Source organism: Lathyrus oleraceus, chromosome 7 (assembly GCF_024323335.1).
Source record: "Lathyrus oleraceus cultivar Zhongwan6 chromosome 7, CAAS_Psat_ZW6_1.0, whole genome shotgun sequence".
Lineage (NCBI taxonomy): Eukaryota > Viridiplantae > Streptophyta > Magnoliopsida > Fabales > Fabaceae > Lathyrus > Lathyrus oleraceus.
In genome coordinates, this window is record NC_066585.1 from 270633783 (window position 1) to 270643816 (window position 10034).

Sequence of the window (10034 nt, forward strand, 5' to 3'; positions counted from 1 at the left end):
CTTAGAAAAACCTTCAATAAATCTTCTATAGTAACCAACTAACCCTAAGAAACTCCTTATCTTAGTAACTGGTTCTGGATCCCTCCACTGTAGTATTACGTCTACCTTAGAAGGGTCCACTACTATACCTCCACTAGAAATCACATGATTGAGAAAACTCATTTCTCGCAACCAGAACTCACATTTGGATAACTTGGCATACAACTTCTTCTCTTTCAAAACTTGTAATACAATATGAAGATGTCCAACATGGTTTTCATATGATTTAGAGTACACAAGAATATCATCAATAAACACCACTACGAACTGATCCAAATAGGGATGGAAGATCCTATTCATATACTCCATAAATACACCAGAAGCATTAGACACACCAAACGATATTACCGAGTACTCATAGTGACCGTGTCGTGTCCTGAATGCAGTCTTCAGGAAATCTTTATCCTTCACTAGAATATGATGATAGTCCGGCTTCAAGTCGATCTTACTGAAAACACAGGCACCCACAAACTGATACATAAGGTCGTCAATCTTGGGAAAATGATACTTATTCTTGGTAGTAACCTTGTCCAGCTTACGAGAGTCAACATACAATCTCATACTATCGTCTTTATATTTCACTAAAAATAGTGGAGTTCTCCACGGTGATACACTTGGTCTGACGAACTTCTTCTCAAGCATATGTTCTAACTGAATCTTCAGTCTAACCAAATCTAAAGCAGACATATGGTATGGTACCATCGACATAGGTCTAGTACCAGGTACTAAATCTATGGCAAACTCAACTTCTTTCTTTGGCAACAAGTCGCAAATGTCTTTAGGAAAATATCACACCATAATCATATCATTTTCCATGCCATCATATTCCTCTCACAAGGAAGCGAACACCACAAGCACCTGATTATCCTCCCCGACGATATCTCAACTTGACCGACGAAAATGAAACTCAAACCCATACTCTTTCGGGTTCAAGAAACAACATAGCCTCAAAAACACTTGAACTCTTGCAATCAGTAGCCCGGTGAACCAATCCACCACACCATAATCATTTTAGAGAAACATAAGCTTACCCCCTACTTGTGTCAATCCTTCTCCTACTGACAAGCGATAAGAAAACAAACGAATACCTACAATGTTTCACACATATGTCGTGTACCAGGAACATATAAAAATCATAAACCTAGCCAGACGAACCAACCTGCTTTGATACCACTTTGTAACACCCTAATCACAGACTCGTCATTTAATAAAATAGTTCAAATAAAACTCACATATCAGAATGTCACCCATACTTCACCATATCATAAAAACCTTTAATACCAATTAGTCATGTAAATGTAAGCAGCAGAGATAAATGAGTGCAGCAAAAAGTATCAACAACAAACACCAACATAGAAAAACATGACACAGAGGAAGACATCCCATCCCCAGTACTTCATATTAGAGCAACTCCTCTAAGACCCAACGATAAAAGCTAAATAGGGGCATTGACGCCATCCTCTAACTCATCAGCTACTCCTGTACCTGGTTGCCTGTACTCCTGAGGAGCACAAACACCACAAAAAAAAATAGGGGGTAGGAATCCATCTAACAAATGTTAACGGTGAAATTCAGCAAAATAGGATAGTAATAAAAACTTATAAGGTATTTTCAATCAAACTCATAACATAATTACATAGATAATAATGTAAATGCAATGCAATGTTAATGTTTTCAACTCCTTCTTAAATGCATGTGGTACCAAAATCATTGGGATCGGAGGTATGTTAGTGATTTTCACATGTCTTTGGTTCCTCCTAAATTATGTCCCTCTTTAGAGATAAGACCAACATAGTTCCTCTCTGAACTAGACCATCACATGACCGAAGTCCTGCCTATCTCCGAAATACATTAATGCATGATTATAAACAACACAAACATCATCATCTTCACAAAATCACAACAAAATACAAGTCTTAAAACATTCTAAAAAAGGTTCCACTCTTGAACCTATAAGTTGTCAATCATAGACTTCACTATAATCCCTCTCTAGATTACTATACTCAAAACGCCAATCAAGACCATCAATATAATCCCTCTCTGGATTGTTATACTCAGAAATATATTTTCAATTTTTTTTTAATTTTTTGTTCTAAAAAGGTAAAATTATGTTATTACCCAAAATTATCAACTCCTCAAAATGTTCAAAGAACTCAAAAAGTTTCAAAACTCTCAAAATTCTCAAAACTCAAATCCTCAAAAGGCCTCAAAAGTTAAAATGTCCCGAGTGATAACTCTACAAGGATAATGATAAACTATTTCCTCAATTTATTCAAAAGTGACCATAAGATCACCAAAAGGACTCTAATGTCACAAGATGCTCAAAAATACCATTGAAGGGCTCTCAGACTCAAAAAAATCCAGGAAATACTCAAAACTAGAAAAAAAAACACTGAAACTGCTTGAAAAAACAAAAAAAAAGTCAAAATTGCTCGAAATCGGGAATCATGCCAAAATCGGTTTGACACTGGCAGTCACCACACCCCCGTCGGAGCGCAACACGGCTCCCCTGGCTTTCTATCGCGGCCCGACCACAGTTGACCAACGCGGTCGAAATTTGTTTTTTCCAGAATTTTCCCAAAAATCTGATTTTAAATGGTGGATGTTGGTCATATTCTAGACCTTTGTGTGTCAGCGAAAAGTTTATTCTACTAATGGATGTCAGTGAGGTCCTAGTACTGTTTTAGATGGTGGGCACTCTAGAGGATAGGCGTGATCTTCTATGTAGAATGTTAGCTAACAGGTGGTGCTTAGGAATCCCATGTGTTCCACTATTGGAATCGGAGTATCACAATAGAAGGAGGTGGATGAAAGAGCTCAATCAAGATTAGGAGGATCAGAGAGATAGTTACTCATAAGAATTGGAGTAAGACAATCATGTGCTAATGATGATATCTTATTGGAGTAGTACGAGAGAAGTGAAACAATAGGAGTAAGGGCTTATACCATACAATATCAGATCAAGTGAAGTTAATGATATTGTCGATAGATGGATTACAAGTTTGTCACATTTGTTGAAGGAATAATAAGAGAAGAGTAGTCAATATTGTGTGCGGTCAATGAATCAACGAGTTTCCTTATGGAGATTTAATGAGTATTGATTAACCAAGTCAAGATAAGATGTCGTAATTATGTTTTGGGTAACTTGGTGCAAGGAAGGGAAGTCGTGGTTTCCGGGAGGAAAGTGACCAACTGATGTAGAGCGGTATATTAGATGAATCAAGTGGGAGCAAGTTTAAACGTTAATCCAATATCAAAATGAAAATATGGTTAAGACCATGAAGTATTAGAGTTCACACAAGAGATAATTTGCCAAGGAGGATAAGTTGGAAGAATGAATATGTTAGAGGTTTGAAATCGAAGAGAAGTCGGGTGGTGGCTTAAGACGTTGATGAAAGAAGTGTTTATTTGTTGAGTGGAGGAAATTTGGGGGCGAATTTCAATTTAATGGGGGGAGAATGTAATATCCCATATTCCCTTAAAATGCTCAAGAGAAGAGGAAGGAAGAGAAATAATGGGAAGAAGAAGAAGAAACTCATGGAGGAACAAGAAGATGGTGCCATGTTGTTGTTGTTTGATAAATTAAAATATGCTACCAATGGGGGTCAAACCCAAAACCTCCTTGATATGGAACAAGCCTTACCACTATGCTAAGGTCTAGTTGTTGAATATTTGTGCAAGGAACAAATGTTAACCTATTTTCTTGATTAAGTTAGATTGTTAAATTATTTGAGAGTTGTAACTCCATTTTGGATGCAGATGGTTGTGTTAGAAAGATAACATAAAGGACTATTATTCTTATTCCATGTTATAGTATATTATGTGATTTATAAATGCTATGAATTATCTTATGATGAATGTTAAACATTATTGTTATGTTGAATGTGAAATAACATGATTAAAAACCTTACAAATATGAGCGAGGAAACCTAGGAGAATACCTTGATTAATAACTTAGAAAGATAATCTAGGTTATGGAAATGAGTACACGGTGATGCTTGGACGCAACGGTACCTAGGTGTGTATAGTGGACAAGTATTCATTTGGTAAGTGAATCAATATGCTTTGTATGGAACATGTGTAATTTATGTCTGAGAATGGATCATGTTATGATGATATGAGAATTGATATGATATCATGAGATTGTTTGATATTTTGGTGAGGAACTTTTGTTCCAAAAGTTCTATTTTGGTGAGGAGCGTTGCTCCAAAAGTCCTATTTGTTATTATGAATTAATCACGTATTCAGAATTAGTTTTGATGGTGCACATACCACTTCAAAGGCTTAGGTAAAGCGGTAAGTGGGGATGTGGAACCAATGATTCATGCCTCAATTGGGTTTGAGCCCCAACCACGAAGGACATAGGGGAAAAGTGGACACCTAAGTGGGTTAGGGTCCCATACAGTGAAAGATACCCTAAGTGGATTAGAGTCCCATACGGGTGACGGTCGCTTGAAATGAGTTAGGAACTCATAGAGGACTCGATATCCACCGCGAAAGTCGAATCATACGAGCATGCATGAACCAGGCTTGGCTTAGACATAAGTCTGCTTGGTGATTTATGTTTGGTGCATCCAAATAGTGATTCGTTGAGTGGATGCCCTCAATGACATGTTTCCATACATTGCAAATATCCCTTAGATACTTGAGTCTTAGTTATCTTGTGTGCATGATACATAAGTAACGAGAGATGAAGACTCAAGTTAGGATTTGATTAGAAAACCTTGTAGAGCCGAGTGAACCCATAGGATAGGAGAACTCATTGAGATTATTATCTCATCCCATTATTGTTATTTTTTAGGTATTCCTTGCAGGTTGAATTCAAGAGGAGTTGTCTACGGATGTTTCAAGGGACGATGATTATCGTGATATTCCACTATGGAGTTGTGCACAATGAAGATATTGTACATGGTCCTTAGATTTTTATTATTTAGGCACTATTGTATACCATATGTCGTTGATGTTTTAGTTCGGACATGTGTATATAATGAGGCCATTAGGAACTTATGTTGTGACAATACCAAAATTTAACACTTGTATGATATTATTCTAGATATATATTATACGGGTTGTTACAACGAAAGTATTAGGTTTTCTTAGAATTTGATAACTGGTTGAGCTAGCTTTGTGATTAATAATTTGAAAACAGATTAAATTTAAAACTCCATCAGTTGAATCGTTGTGTAAACATTTCTCATGCATTATGAAATTGAATTAATCCATACCAAGCCTTTCATTATATTAATATTTGATATTTGTGAAACGATCCGTGTTGAATTGATCAATATTCGAACTGTATAATTTTCATTTTCGCATCAAACATTACGCTCGCAACTCATTTTTGAAAACACTCTGATTTTGGAAAACAACTGTTGAATTTTTTTAATTTGGGTTTATTCACCCCCCTTTATACCATTTTTCTACTTCCATATTCAAACCCTACAGGAACCCTATGGAGTCCCTTATGAGGATTGGAAAGATAGGTTTATGCGGATAATGGGGGAAAGTGGTGCCTCTCTATCAACCACAGGGGCGATAAACACCTCTCGCTTTTCTTTATCCTAGATACCAGATCCTTAGGTTATCAAGGGGATAGATTCAAGTGGTCTTACCCCCATTCATCAAGAGATAATCTAGATTTTATGCTATTTCTGGACTGTAAACTCTTTACTCTAACTACCTAGGACCGAGAAGATGGTGATGGGGTAGATAAGTACTTGGATAAGCTTTACGGTATGAAAATGAACTTTTGACTTGGTCCCCTGTCTATTGTCTTATATGTGTTAACAAAGTTCCCTCCCTTTTTTTTGCTGAGGATATGACTGGAATTTTTCTTGGTAAGGTAAGAAATCATTTGGTTCAAATGCAAGCCACCCATCAGCGGGTGGGCTTGCCCTCGACCTTTCCCAGGTATTTAGCTATTGATGGAAGAAAGTTGCAGTATGAGACATTGATAACTCACACTTTCAGATTTATTACAAACATTAACACTTGAATTTATCTTTTTAATTTGGTTATTTACTAGTTTAATTTAATGCATTTTGGTGTTTTATAGTAGATTATAAAGAGTGGAATAAGTCCTCTTGTTTGTTATTTTTTATGTGTTTCATACTTGTGTAGAGATAACTTCTGATGATCCTAGCATGACAGTACTATAATATCATTTTAACCCAAATTGAAAGTTGAAAGTTGGATGCAATGGAAGTTACAAAGAGTATACATTCATAGTTATAAGCCTTATGTGGCAGCAATATGTAAAATGTAATGTATTTGAATAAAATAGAAAATATATAAGAATAAGGCGCTATAGGAAAACTCCACACAATAGTACACCCGCTACAATGTCTAACTTGTCTACCTGCTACAAAGGACGACAACAAGACACCGTCACCTGAATACCTGCACCACTAGCCTTCCACAAGACATTGTATCTTCAACATGTTGATTATAAGAGGCTCTGAAATGGTATGGAAGGGAATAATTAGAGGTAAACTTGTTGTTTCCTTTGGGCCATAATTCATTAATATCCAAAATCCCATGATCCAATAAAACACAAAAACCTAGATGGAAGTGACTATAAAAGGACCTCTTGGAGGAAATACAAAGGAGTTCAGAAATTCAGAGAAATAAACACTTAGTAAAAATTAGTGAAGAAAGTGAGTTGAGCAAAGTGGAAAACTTCTTTTTCTCATCATCTCAAGTGTATGCTACTAGTATCTGGCGTGACAGATAACGTCTATTGTTGATTGAAGATTGTAAGAGGACAAAGAAGTTACTATTAGGTTTTCATTTCATTTTTGTTATGTGTTTAATAATACTTATCTTAAGATCCAGTATTGATGTATGTACTAAGCTCATCATGAGCTAAACCATTTTATGTTGAGCATTGTGAAATTAATATGAAATAGTTGTTTGTGTTAAATGATGTGTTGTTAGTGCTTTATTTTATCATGCGTTAAACTGTCATAAATTCGCTTCTTTTAATGATCAAGTTAGGAAAAGATAAAATTTTATTGTTGTGAGAGATCCAATAACAAGTGGACTTCATAATAAAAGTGATTGAAAATAGTATGACAGAGAAGAACAAAAGTATAGCCTTTGTGTCCAACATTGAAGTGAATGAAGATCAAGGTGAAGAAAGTCTATCAGAGGTTATTTATCCTCCTGGTAGGAAGTTGAACAAATCCTTAAAGAAATAGGACATAAAATGGAGGACAAATATCCCAGACATTAGTGATAACATGAAATAATATCACATTTTTGGACTTGATTTAATTAAATTATAGTGTTATTTGATTCGATTTATTTTATATTATTCGATATTACTTGGTATTCTATTATTATTTATTTCAGGTAGCATAAACTGAAACATGTGTGAAAAGGAAAGAAAAGGGGTGCAAAAAGAGGATTCTCTAGGAAAAGCATTTCACTAAAGCCCAGCCCACGCCAACTACAAGGAAAATGTCCTGTGACGACCGCCATACTCATGTGACGAGCGTCACGCCCTTCTACTTAGTGTTACGAGCGTAACACATGGTGTGACGGACATCACACCCCCACTCCTATTTTTCTGCCTTTGACGCGCGTAACAGAAGCACTTCTTCCCTATTTCTCCGCTTGACTCGTTGACGCGTTAGAAACCACACTGAAGGAACTTTTGGGAAACGGTTACTTTATGGAGGAATATAAATAGACCTCAAGGGATCCAATTGAAGCTCTCCTCTCTCTGCCGTATCTCTCCATGCCGTGCAATATTTTTACAGCAATATATTTTCTTCAGCATTCCATTTTCTTCAGCATTTTATTTTCTTTGCTTTTACTTTTCTTTTCTTTGCTAGCTTAATTTACTAAGCATTCAATTTATTTTCTCACAATAGTTTCTACACCGGAAACTATTGTGTACTTTTCACTGGATCTAACCTTAAGTCGGATCACAGTATTTTTATTTCTTTGTTTTTACCTGTCTGCTCAAGAATTGTGAAGAACAAATCCAACCGACTTGTGGTGGAGTGTTCGAACATCGAAGCTAGGAACAAAACCAAGATTTCTAGTAATTTACCAGGTCCATTAATTAATTGAGTTATTGTTTTAATTTACATATGCTCTGTGTTGCTGTTTATACATATTGTCTGTTTGATATGGCTCTATTTATGCATGATTATTGTTTATGCGTGTTTGCCATGTCCGGCTAATTAATTTAGATATTGGTATGTAAAGTAAGCGGAATAAAGGAATCAAAACTAGTTGGTTTAAATTTGTTTCAAAATTTAGTCACTCTTTTTATGGTCTCAATTTACAGAGTTAATACCAAAGTTTTTGTACAAGAGTAAAAGACATAAAGAAGTTAAAATCAATAGAACGACAGTTTGAGCTTTTAACTGGACATTGTAAATTGAACATTAACTTTAAATCAGGGCGAAAGAAATTTTTTAAGTTAATTAAATTCTAACCATTTTCAAAAATTATTTTTAAAGGTTAAATGTGAGGACGGGAGTTAAGCATTTAAGTTTAATCATATAGTCTAAGTCAACAGAGCGAGAGTTTGAGACGAGGGCGTTTAAACGGTTAGTATTTTCTTAAAAAGAGTTTCTATAGATTCTATTGTTTTCAAAAAATGATTTTAGATTTAACTAAATAGTGAGAGCGTACGTTCTTATAAAGTCATAGTCTGATTCAACAGAGCGAGAGTTTGAGAAAAGACTTTTAATTAATAGTGTCTACTGAAAATACTTATTTTAAAACTAAGAAACCAACGAAGATTTGATTCCCTAATTACGACGAACTACATACCGATATCCGCATTATTTGATATTTAATCTAGATCCAATTTTAGTTTTACTTTTCCCCCTAATCATCAAAGTATCATCCGCCTTAGCTTTACGAAGTAACCCTAGAAAAACGGTATATCGATTCATTAAGTCCCTGTGGGATCGATATCTTTTAAAACTACGTGATTAGACTGTGCACTTGCAGTTAATACCTCAATAGACTCATAAAGTCGCGATCAAGTTTTTGGCGCCGTTGTCGGGGAATTTTTATTTAGTCGATATCGTAACTCTTCTGTTACGCTGTAGAGACTAAGGCAATTTTTATTTTTCCCTTGTCTTTCGTTGATTTGTATGCCACACACTCGCTCACAAGGCGAACCGTACTACTTACAAATCAACGACGTTGAACGATATCTCCGAGTCTTACGACGAATTCGGGAGTATCGTGCTGCAAACAATCTTCCTCCAATCGAAATTCCTGATCTCAAAAATCTCCTTCCTTCGCCGATACCCGAGATGGCAGAACCAGCTCGTGCTCTTCGAGATTACGTTGCTCCATCACAAGATGAGCTGCATTCGAGTATTGCTCCACCCGCAATCGAAGCAAACAACTTCGAACTTAAACCTTCACTGTTGCAGGCAGTGCAACAGAACCAATTTTCTGGAAATCCTACCGAGGATCCAAACCTTCATTTATCCGTATTTGTCCAATACGCTGATACTGTTAAAGCTAATGGTGTCACTTCAGAGGCAATTCGACTTCGTCTCTTTCCTTTCTCGTTAAGAGATAAAGCTAGAAGATGGCTTCAGTCTCTTCCCTCCAACTCAGTCACCACATGGAATGAGTTGAAAAAAGTCTTTCTTGCCCGATATTTTCCTCCAAGCAAAACAACTATGTTAAGAGCCCAGATAAATGGATTTAAGCAGAAAGATAACGAGTCTCTTTTCGAAGCATGGGAAAGGTACAAAGACATGATGAGACTTTGTCCACACCATGGTTTAGAGGACTGGTTAGTAATTCATACCTTTTATAATGGTCTCTTATACAACACAAGGTTAATAATAGACGCCGCCGCCGGTGGTGCACTTATGGATAAACCTTACGCTGACGCTTATCAACTTATCGAAAGCATGGCCCAAAACCATTATCAGTGGGGAAGCGACCGAACAATGGTAGAAAAGCCTCAGACGAAAGGGGGCATGTACGAGATAAGTAGCCTTGATCAT

At 36.2% G+C, this 10034-nt stretch overlaps 1 non-coding gene across 1 annotated transcript; it reads right to left on the bottom strand.

Annotated features, from left to right (window-relative positions):
• Positions 1 to 9701: 9701 nt before the first annotated feature.
• LOC127108877 (small nucleolar RNA R71) lies at positions 9702 to 9808 on the bottom strand. Its single transcript, XR_007796379.1, has one exon. It is a non-coding gene; the product is annotated as a small nucleolar RNA R71 (small nucleolar RNA).
• Positions 9809 to 10034: the final 226 nt, after the last annotated feature.